This window comes from Hypomesus nipponensis, chromosome 1, assembly GCF_054491055.1.
Source record: "Hypomesus nipponensis isolate SF chromosome 1, ASM5449105v1, whole genome shotgun sequence".
Taxonomy (NCBI): Eukaryota; Metazoa; Chordata; class Actinopteri; order Osmeriformes; family Osmeridae; genus Hypomesus; species Hypomesus nipponensis.
Window position 1 is genome coordinate 420763 of NC_140361.1, and position 11778 is coordinate 432540.

The window sequence follows — 11778 nt, forward strand, 5'->3', positions numbered from 1 at the left end:
AAAAGTATAAAATAAGATTTTAGAAGTGAATTATCACAAATGTGTTAAAGGTTGTTGTTGTTGGTGGTGGTGGTGAATGGTATGACACATTTTGGTGAGTTAACTGAAGATATTTAGGGGAGAGAGTGGAATCTGCAGCCTTTGTTGTGAAGTTTTACCCAGAAGCCCACTCTTGGATGTCTTTTTTTTTTGCCGTTTCTGGAGTTTTTTCCCCATTAGAGAACTACCCCAGGATGCACTGCAACATTTGTCTCCATTAACAATTTAGGTTACATGAGGGCTGGGCATTCTGTGGACACCCAACAAAAAAGTTTTCACTTGAAGCTAAAGAACAAGATAGAACCCTTGCTGTGTGTGTGTGTGTGTGTGTGTGTGTGTGTGTGTGCGTGTGTGTACGCCCGCGTGAGAGATAAAGAGTGAGCAAGAGAGAACAAGACCAAGAGGGAGAGAACATCCAGAAATGATGTCATCTCATTATAGTCCTGTGCTGGTTGTAACGTCACCATCCTATCAGCCCCGTGTTGCACACCAGACCACTAACGATCACATGACTGTAATGCAAATGATTTACCCAGGGAGAGTACTGGATACACAGTACAGCCCAATTTGTGTAACTCTGTGATGTGTAAGCTAAGGCATTCCACCCTCCTGGTCAGGGTTAGGAATGGGCTGTTAGTTAGGCTGCTGTGTCTTTCTACAAAATACTGAAATTCCCACCATCCGATTTTTTTCAAATTTTCAACGTCAAAATCAGCTTTGGTAACAAGGCTGATGTTTGATGTTCTGTTTCTGTTAGCAGTGTCCACATGCACCTTTAAGGTGATGACGGCCCATCCTGCCTGACTGTAATATGAAATATGGATTTTTTCCAATCTGCCCCACAATACTTTAGTTTTGACCCTGCCCCCTCATTATGATTCTGGTAAATGTTCTTCTCCCTTCCCCCCTTACCAGTCCACTCTCACTTTTCAGAGAAAATAGGTTGTTGTCTTCACCGTAACTTCCAAAAGCCTGCTTTGGCTTTAGAAAGCCAATGCAGAATGCCGTAACATCAGTTACGGTTCTTTGCCTTTGTTTTGCGGCACTCCAAAACGTTCAAATGGAGTTACGATTTCACTTTAACTAATACGTAACCTAGCGACAACAAACACATCTAGCATTAGCCTAGCCTACTCGCTGGCGTTCAACATAAAACATCCCAAACATGAGTCGTTTATAAGTATCCTTCCCTGGCAGTTAATCAAAAACACTGATGTCTTGTGAGTCTTGTGACAGGTATCCACATGTATGTTACATTGGCTTATAATATACAGAGTTTATATCGTGATAAGCAACTAAGTGAGCGAAGAAACGGAGATTACTGTATTTTGCCTTGGCATGACCACTTACTATAGACTATAGTATACTACCGAAACTTCAAAATAGTGGTCAATAGTGCAGTTTAAGATTAACATTTTCATGTCTAATTTAATTTAATGTGTAATCACTAAAACATCAAACTGCTTGATTTCCAGTGTCCTACCTAAAATACATTTGGCAGGACAACTACTTTAAAAGTGCAGAAATGTTGAAGTTGTTTTTCTCCGTTCTACACTTTGGCGAGCTACAGTCTTTTGCTTTTGTTGGGCAGTATACAGTATATATACAGTATATATACAGTATATATATATATATATATGTGTGTATGGGCATGTGTGTATTCTGTGTGTGTGAAGGACTCCTAGCACCTACAGTAGACAGTTGGGTGAAGGACAACTTGCCCACCTACCAGAGTGATCCTGCACTAATGAGTCCAATCATAAGCGGTTGTTGTGCCAGTGAACCCAGCTGGATGTGATTAAGTCTGCCTGACCTCCTGCTGCCCTGCCCCCCAGGAGATGCCTGGAGACACTGCGGCCAAGGAGAGGCCAGCCAGGACAACCCACCTGACAGCTCCTCCTGCCTGTGTATCCAAGCACACTCACACACCACACACACACTTACACACCCTCACATACACCCACACCACACAATTACACACTCTCACATACACCCACACCACACACAAAACACACTGCAGCACACAAAAAACACACTGCAGCACACACACAACACACTGCAGCACACACAAAACACACTGCAGCACGCATACACACAGACACGATCAGCGCTCTGTCAACCACCTGCCAAATCCAACCGTGGCCTGCAGCCAGCCTGGTCTGGGGGAGTGCAGAGGGGAGGACTGGAGGGCAAAGATGGTCCTGGAGATATCAGACTGGAGGGCAAAGATGGTCCTGGAGATATCAGACTGGAGGGCAAAGATGGTCCTGGAGATATCAGACTGGAGGGTAGAGATGGTCCTGGAGATATCAGAATGGAGGGCATAGATGGTCCTGGAGATATCAGACTGGAGGGCATAGATGGTCCTGGAGATATCAGACTGGAGGGTAGAGATGGTCCTGGAGATATCAGACTGGAGGGTAGAGATGGTCCTGGAGATATCAGACTGGAGGGTAGAGATGGTCCTGGAGATATCAGACTGGAGGGTAGAGATGGTCCTGGAGATATCAGACTGGAGGGCAGGGATGGTCATGGAGATCATACTGGAGGGTAGAGATGGTCTTGGAGATATCAGACTGGAGGGTAGAGATCATCCTGAAGATATCAGACTGGAGGGTAGAGATCATCCTGGAGATATTAGACTGGAGGGTAGAAATCGTCCTGGAGATATCAGACTGGAGGGTAGAGATTGTCCTGGAGATATCAGACTGGAGATGTGTGATGAGGTGTTTAGATACCATACTCTCCAGATCCAGGGTGTGGAATGTGTCCATACTTTCACGACCAGGCACGGTGCTGCTGAGCCCAGACCCTGATTAAGATTTCTGTCTAAGGTAATTGGAAATGGCAGTTTTGTGCTTGGAGACAGGTGCATGAGGAAAGGAGTTTGATCATTTTCTGCCAGTATTAATAATATCATGGAGCCCCCCCCCTCACTCCCAACCCCCACCCCCCCCGCTACACACACACATGATACATACATACATATTGACAGTATGCATGCTCAAACTAATTTCTCAAAGGATTCCAGAGGTAATCTCACAGGTTTGTGCCCTAACATTTGACCTTTGAAGTTCACGCAATTGGTTTGATAATGGGGACGCACTTAGTCATTCTTCAGAGCATTAAAGGTAGTAAGGGTCTCTCAAATTGAGTGAAGACCTAAAGTAGGCCATCATACTGTAGCTGCTGTTTTCGTATGGAAATCTGCATGGTTAGTCTCATACCTCCTGGGGCTGCGTGGGGGTTTTGTCACTACACAGTCTTAGGGGAACATGAAATACGTTGCAGTGTGAACAAGTGTAGGCCATCTTCCACTGGGCAAAGAAGCAAGAAATTCGACAACAAGAAAGAAGATGACACAAAGAGATAACACAAAACATCTGCATAGCCGTGCGGAGGCACACACACATGCGCGCGCACACTTGGGCTGTCAAAATTGCTCAAAAATGACGTTCGAAAATTCCCATAAAAAAAAAAACCTAAAATGTATTGTGCATTAGGTATGTCAATAACAGGACAAATTAATACAACGAAACACAACTACTTGCATACTGTAGGTAGGCCTAATTTATTTATGGTTATGGTTTATTCATAAGTTTAAACATATTTGACAAATTACCTACACAAAAATAAGTAAATGAACTAATGGCCAAGACCACAGACCTTGGCCTCTCCATCGCACACACACACTCTTTCTCTCTCTCTCTCCCGCACCGTCGCGCTCTCTGCGCATAGTGGTGTAAAATGAACGACAACAATAAACAAATGGTGAGTTCTGAGAATGCAATTTAAGGTCGCGATTCTTGTCCCAAATATGGCAGGCTTCATTCAGTGATTGAAACAAATATTATTAACATTAAAGTTTTACAGTATAGAACCGACATTGAACGCTCCGAGCGAGCTGTGCTGTGGTAAACATGGAGATGTAGCCTCAAGTTGCTAGTTGTTGAATGGTAAGCTAACTCCAGCTTACATAGTTTACACATTACTTTAGCTGTAGGCTCAACAAGTTTACCATCAACTGACCAAAATCCGAAGTATTTCCAGACATCACTCTTTAGATTTTTGAGGGTTACAATCACTTTCTCTGCTGCGGTCAAGGTGGGTTCTGCACTTTCTGCCCTCTTCCACGCAAGTCAACTGCAAAAGCAGACAGACGCCCTGCAGCTGCGTCTGTGTTTTTTATTTTTTACATTCAAATATTAATTTTCACATTCGCAATTTGGTTTTTAACCACTATTCGAATATATGTTGGAATTTAGAATATTCGTTGACAGCCCTAGCGCACACACACACATGAAGCCCACACCACATCCACACTAAAGCATGAACTAGTCAGGGGGGCCTGTGGGGATGTAGCAGCCCCGGGAAGATTGAAGAGGGGGGGTGGATATTGTGGCCAGGGGAAAAGCAATAAAAGCAGTCTTAACATGTTGCCCTTGCCACCGATTCAATATGTATTTGAACCACATGAGGTCTGTGTGTGGGGGGGTGGGGGGTGAGACTCTCTGTAAACATATGCACATTGATATGTCATGCGAAAAAGATGTAACCTCTGGCCCTTGAATCCAGTTCAGAAATATCGCTGGCAACTCCAACAGGAGTCTGGCTGTTTGCCCGTAGAGAGAGGCTCAGTGTGTCTCTGAATCTGGTCCCAGCGAGGTCTCCAACCTTTACAAACACACTGCAGCCTCAAGGTGTTTGGGCCAGTAAACACATCAGCCCTGCAGATGTCCTCTCGTGAGGCTCCTGAACTCTATTTCAGCCTCAACCTCTAAACAGAACATTTAGGTTGAAGTTGGGACGTCACATTGAGGACCTGCCACCACCTTGGTTCAGCTGAGCACAAAGGACGTTCAACGCCTTCATCCTGCTTCATACAGCGACCGTGAGGCAGATTGACAACAGCTCTCTGCTTCTCTCTCCAGCTCGCACAAAGAACAGAAAGATCTCTATTATGAAGCCTTGAGATTAAACCGCCTTATGACATCTTTTATATAAAAAAGCACCAATATGAGGTCGAACCTTGGGCCCGCCACTTCACCAATCAATGGGCCGTGATTAAGGGGACGTGTTCTGGTCTGGGTCGGTTGCAGTCTGAGCACTTAGCGGTGCCCTACGCAAGCACACACAACCAGGCTGTTACTCCTCTAACACAGTAAGTCATGCATCACAAGCCCTGAAATCGCTGAGGGGCTAAGTCACATAAACACAAAGATGACAGAGAGGGAGAGGGAGTGAGAGTCATGAGAGGAGAAAGAGCGATGGAGAGGGAGAGAGAGAAAGGGAAGGATGAGTGAGAGAGAATAGAGAGAGATGAGGAGAAAGAGCGATAGAGAGGGAGAAAAACAAAGGGAGAGATGAGTGAGAGAGAAACCGAGAGAGAGAGAGAGAGAGAGAGTACCTGTTTGTGGGATTGTGGTAGGTGACCATCAGACCAAGCATAAGGTATAGTCTGAGAATTTGTAATTAAGACAGTGAGTGCGTGTGTGTGTCAGATATTTGATTGGAGATCCCTTCCAAAGAATAAAACAGTTGTATAATAAAACAATAGCATAATGAAAGTATTCATGCTAGTCTATAACAGAACAGAGGCCATACTACAGGAAGTCTACACATCTGTAACAAACAGTAACTTAGATGAGTGGCTTGATTTGATGTTCACAGAAGGAGAAAAACACCTCCAGCGTTTTATTAGATCTTGGGGTGGGGAGGGGGGGGAACAAAATGTAGCAATCTGAAGCACAACAGTAGTGTTGCTGGGAGCAGAACTATCTGTTCCGACCCCCCCCCCCCTCCCTCCTGCCTGGTGGAATGATGGGACTTCTGGCAGCAGCCTTCTGACAGGTCAATTATTCCAGCTGAATTACAGTGTATAATATCTAACCCAGCCCTATGAGCAGAGATTGAAACACCCTAAGGGCAAAACACGCCATTTTCTATATATTGGATTTCTTTATTTTTTCCAAATTTTTGGCTCAAAATGTTTCTCCGGGACCCACAAAGTTGGATACTCCAACATATAACACCGATGTGTTGGGTGTCCTTTCTAGGACACATGGTTGTTGAATGCTTGTAATTCCAGCTTTGTTGTGTTTCTGCATTAGTTCTGATATGGGAGGGGTTCTGTGGGATATTACCAGGCTCTCTCAGAGGAAGCCAATACCGCTCAGATGATTGCCTCAGGCGAGAGAATAAGGGGGCCAAAGCCAGAGAAGAACATCAAATCCCAGGCTTCCACCATGCCTGTTTGCACTTACAGTACATTTCCTGTTCACAAGCTCGGCCATTACGGAGCCAACAGTGTCGGCCATTACGGAACCAACAGTGTCGGCCATTACGGAGCCAACAGTGTCGGACATTTTGAGGTGAAACCACACAGCGGCCGGATCAGCACTGCCACGAACAACCCAACAGGATCACCGACTTTGAGAAGAACACTCCAAAGTCATCGGCGTCGCTTCACAGAGTCTGACCTTGCCTTGGCACGGCTTCTTCTGGAGTTCAGCATGGCTTCCTAGATGGGGCATGTTGAAGCTGTGAGTGGTTACAGCCATGTTGGGGCGCGCCCTCACGGTGTGCCCACCACCAGCAGGGCTGTGTGTGGTGGAGGTGCGGGGCTGGGGGCCAGGCTGGGGAGCAGGTGTGATCGTCGGGCTTGAATGTGCTCAGCAGAGCCTCCTGGACATGAGTGGATGCGGAGCCTCAGCTTGAGCTTGGGATGAGGCTTTGTCGGGGTCGACTGGGGTTCGCGCCGCACACAAAGACCGTTCTGTTGCCTCTCAACTGAAGCAGGAAATAATGAAAGACCCTGAGCTGCACCCAGACAGAATTGGTTCGGTCCGGATCTGGGTGACAACTCTTTTGTCTCCTCCTGTCTTTTTTAACACATCTATTCAGATTTTTTAAAATCTTCTGCAACTTACTGTAAATACAATGTAATTGGGGTGTGCTTGCCTTCGGCAGCACAACCATTGTTCTCACATATTTATTTATTTATTATTTTTGCCCCCCTAAGGATCAGTCAATATTTGGACTACATAGACAACGCCTGTCAAAATGTTCGTCTTGGTCTCGATTGCGTTGCTTGTATTAGGATTTACGTTCCGTTGCACAGTTTAGGAGGTTACAACGTTTTTGTGACAAAGTGCCTTTTGTCGACGAGGGGTAACCTGTGCTAGCTACGTCACCACGTCAACACACGTTAGCAACGACACATGGATACAATGTGATAGAGACGTTCTAGCACGCAAATTGGAGCTTGGATTACGAGTGAAAAATGCCACCCCCAAAAAATCAAAACCATTTGGCTTTGTAGAGAAAGCGATTTCGAGTGGAACTGCAATCTCGGATTTTTGATTTAGGTCGTGAGGTTGAGCGAGTGCAGGTCGCCCGTGAGACCTACTAGTAGTCTTTTAGGCGGAAGCCATGCTAGAGAGCGTCATAGTAGTATTTTCGTAGCTAATTTTATGATTAATTTTACACAAAAAAACTGAAAGAGGGAAAAGTTATGACAATATGACTATTGTGAAAACAGCCAGGTGGTTAGTTTTTAATATAGGTTGCTGTAAAAACGTTGATTTGTTTGCTACGTGAGAGCCTGTCAGCCTCCATTGACGATTGCGGCAGCAACAACAGTGTTTTCAACAGGTTGACACTCAGTCAACTGTCGATCTGCGTCTGGTGAGTATTTTCTCAATTTTGTACCAGGGTCAATTCTACATCTAAATGGACAGCAGTGTTTTAAAGATATGGCGATTGCGAGGACAGCCAGTGGGTCAGCATAGTTTGTTATTTGTGTAAAACTTGGAATTTGAGTGAGACCGCGTCTTGTTTTGACGTTAGCCAGGAAAGTGAAAGCTCTTTAATGTTACATCCTCTGGGATCCCCTCCCTCCCTCCCTCCCTCCCTCCCTCCCTCCCTCCCTCCCTCCCTCCCTCCCTCCCTCCCTCCCTCCCTCCCTCCCTCCCTCCCTCCCTCCCTCCCTCCCTCCCTCCCTCCCTCCCTCCCTCCCTCCCTCCCTCCCTCCCTCCCTCCCTCCCTCCCTCCCTCCCTCCCTCCCTCCCTCCCTCCCTCCCTCCCTCCCTCCCTCCCTCCCTCCCTCCCTCCAGCGCTGATGGAAACCCCCAGCCGCCTCCCCTAAGACAACAAACTGTTTAGCAAAAAGAGCTCCTTTTGGCCAGGAGCCAGGATCACAGTGTACCCAGTTAATGACAACATTTATCAGGAGCTGGAGGGAGGCCCTGCATTGACAGAATTACTCCTAAGCATCTCACAGCGTGAACTTTATGACATGCAAGAGATGAAAAGATGCCATTTTATCATTGCAAGGTCCCCACTCCCAACAGTGGAAAACAAAGTGTTCTTCTCAGAAACATGTCTTTCCTTTCTACATCCTCTCTTCCTGTTTGTGTCGATCAGCGAGGGCAGAATGGGGGTGTTGATCCTCCAGCATGTCCTGATCTCCCCTTCCACAGCTGGAAACACAGAGGAGAGCAAATGATGATTAGGAGAGACGATACACGACGAGAGACAATCTTGTTTATTCTGGCTTCTGTTTGTGTTCAAGCCCCTTAAGCTCAAATAGCAATGAAACCCCCATCTGGGTTCCCCTAGAGATATTATTGCCATTAATCTGTCCGTCACAGTGCAACATCATGAGTCGGGTGTATCTGTAAATTGTAATGTGACGCTATCAATGTTGATTCAAGGAGACACAAGCATGTCATTGTTGAACAAACGTCCAGAGCTTCTGATGCATGAGGAGAGTCAAAGTGTCGGTAGATTACGACCCACTTACACTGGTTTAGGTGAAGATGATGTGGATCTTGAACAATACGTAACATTGCCTTGATCCGTGAAACAGAAGTGAGCCATTTATTGGATTGGAGCATGACCATCCTGCCTCATTGTCTCGATGCAGCTCTCAGAGAGGCCTGTGTTTGTGTCACTCACCTCTCGATGCAGCTCTCAGAGAGGCCTGTGTTTGTGTCACTCACCTCTCGATGCAGCTCTCAGAGAGGCCTGTGTTTGTGTCACTCACCTCTCGATGCAGCTCTCAGAGAGGCCTGTGTTTGTGTCACTCACCTCTCGATGCAGCTCTCAGAGAGGCCTGTGTTTGTGTCACTCACCTCTCGATGCAGCTCTCAGAGAGGCCTGTGTTTGTGTCACTCACCTCTCGATGCAGCTCTCAGAGAGGCCTGTGTTTGTGTCACTCACCTCTCGATGCAGCTCTCAGAGAGGCCTGTGTTTGTGTCACTCACCTCTCGATGCAGCTCTCAGAGAGGCCTGTGTTTGTGTCACTCACCTCTCGATGCAGCTCTCAGAGAGGCCTGTGTTTGTGTCACTCACCTCTCGATGCAGCTCTCAGAGAGGCCTGTGTTTGTGTCACTCACCTCTCGATGCAGCTCTCAGAGAGGCCTGTGTTTGTGTCACTCACCTCTCGATGCAGCTCTCAGAGAGGCCTGTGTTTGTGTCACTCACCTCTCGATGCAGCTCTCAGAGAGGCCTGTGTTTGTGTCACTCACCTCTCGATGCAGCTCTCAGAGAGGCCTGTGTTTGTGTCACTCACCTCTCGATGCAGCTCTCAGAGAGGCCTGTGTTTGTGTCACTCACCTCTCGATGCAGCTCTCAGAGAGGCCTGTGTTTGTGTCACTCACCTCTCGATGCAGCTCTCAGAGAGGCCTGTGTTTGTGTCACTCACCTCTCGATGCAGCTCTCAGAGAGGCCTGTGTTTGTGTCACTCACCTCTCGATGCAGCTCTCAGAGAGGCCTGTGTTTGTGTCACTCACCTCTCGATGCAGCTCTCAGAGAGGCCTGTGTTTGTGTCACTCACCTCTCGATGCAGCTCTCAGAGAGGCCTGTGTTTGTGTCACTCACCTCTCGATGCAGCTCTCAGAGAGGCCTGTGTTTGTGTCACTCACCTCTCGATGCAGCTCTCAGAGAGGCCTGTGTTTGTGTCACTCACCTCTCGATGCAGCTCTCAGAGAGGCCTGTGTTTGTGTCACTCACCTCTCGATGCAGCTCTCAGAGAGGCCTGTGTTTGTGTCACTCACCTCTCGATGCAGCTCTCAGAGAGGCCTGTGTTTGTGTCACTCACCTCTCGATGCAGCTCTCAGAGAGGCCTGTGTTTGTGTCACTCACCTCTCGATGCAGCTCTCAGAGAGGCCTGTGTTTGTGTCACTCACCTCTCGATGCAGCTCTCAGAGAGGCCTGTGTTTGTGTCACTCACCTCTCGATGCAGCTCTCAGAGAGGCCTGTGTTTGTGTCACTCACCTCTCGATGCAGCTCTCAGAGAGGCCTGTGTTTGTGTCACTCACCTCTCGATGCAGCTCTCAGAGAGGCCTGTGTTTGTGTCACTCACCTCTCGATGCAGCTCTCAGAGAGGCCTGTGTTTGTGTCACTCACCTCTCGATGCAGCTCTCAGAGAGGCCTGTGTTTGTGTCACTCACCTCTCGATGCAGCTCTCAGAGAGGCCTGTGTTTGTGTCACTCACCTCTCGATGCAGCTCTCAGAGAGGCCTGTGTTTGTGTCACTCACCTCTCGATGCAGCTCTCAGAGAGGCCTGTGTTTGTGTCACTCACCTCTCGATGCAGCTCTCAGAGAGGCCTGTGTTTGTGTCACTCACCTCTCGATGCAGCTCTCAGAGAGGCCTGTGTTTGTGTCACTCACCTCTCGATGCAGCTCTCAGAGAGGCCTGTGTTTGTGTCACTCACATCATGACACCCCCGCTTCTTCAGCTCTCACAGTTTGCTGTGTTATGTCTCTCTAACATGCTTGTTATGCTGTGTTATGTCTCTCTAACATGCTTGTTATGCTGTGTTATGTCTCTTTAACATGCTTCACTTACCTGCAGACAATCGTGATGAATCTCCCTTTTCTACGTTTTATAATCTGCAGTAGAAGTAAAAGCTACTGTCATGCAGTGGACTCTGGGATGGTTTACATAAACATGTGATGGTCTGGATGGGGACGTCATTTGTTGATGCCATAAAAGTAATCGCCTGCTAATGTTTTTGACATTAACGGGAGAGAAAATCTCGGCAAAGCTTGCGTCGTTAACCACACTAGAGTGGAGATGCTAGAGGCTTTCAGGCAACGGGCAATGATCCCTCCATTAAAGTCTGAATCTTTCAGCAGTGGGCCAGCTTATGTCACAGACAATCATGTTACATTAAACATTTAGATATTTATCATTAACATTCAGAGAAGAGGCTCTAATGTGATCACGCTGATGCAGAAGCCTTCCAAGACTGAGGGGGAGAGGGAACAACCAAGACTGGCTGTCCTGAAGGGGATGCAGGGTTTGTGAGGGTGTGTGAGAGAGGGTGTGAGGGTGTGTGTGTTAAGGCGGATGCATTTCACATTTTGTCAGGTTGGCCTCCTTGTTCTCATTTACCAGCTGAGTGGCCGCCTGGCAGAGAGAAGGATTCTCCTCCGGGTCACAGAAACATCCGGAGAGAGGAGGAGGGGAGAGGGGAGAGTAGAGGAGGAGGGGAGAGGGGAGAGTAGAGGAGGGGAGAATCCTCCCACACACTGGCACAGTAGCAGATACACAGCAGAAATGAAACGCACAATCCATATTCACCAAACATGACATTGTGTGACATATGTCACTGTTACCAATTATGAAACAAAAATGATGCACCCACATGCAATCAAAGCATCTGGTAGTACCCACTCTGACTGCATACATGCATAATAACGCAAATAAGACAGGTTAGGGTTAGGATAGAC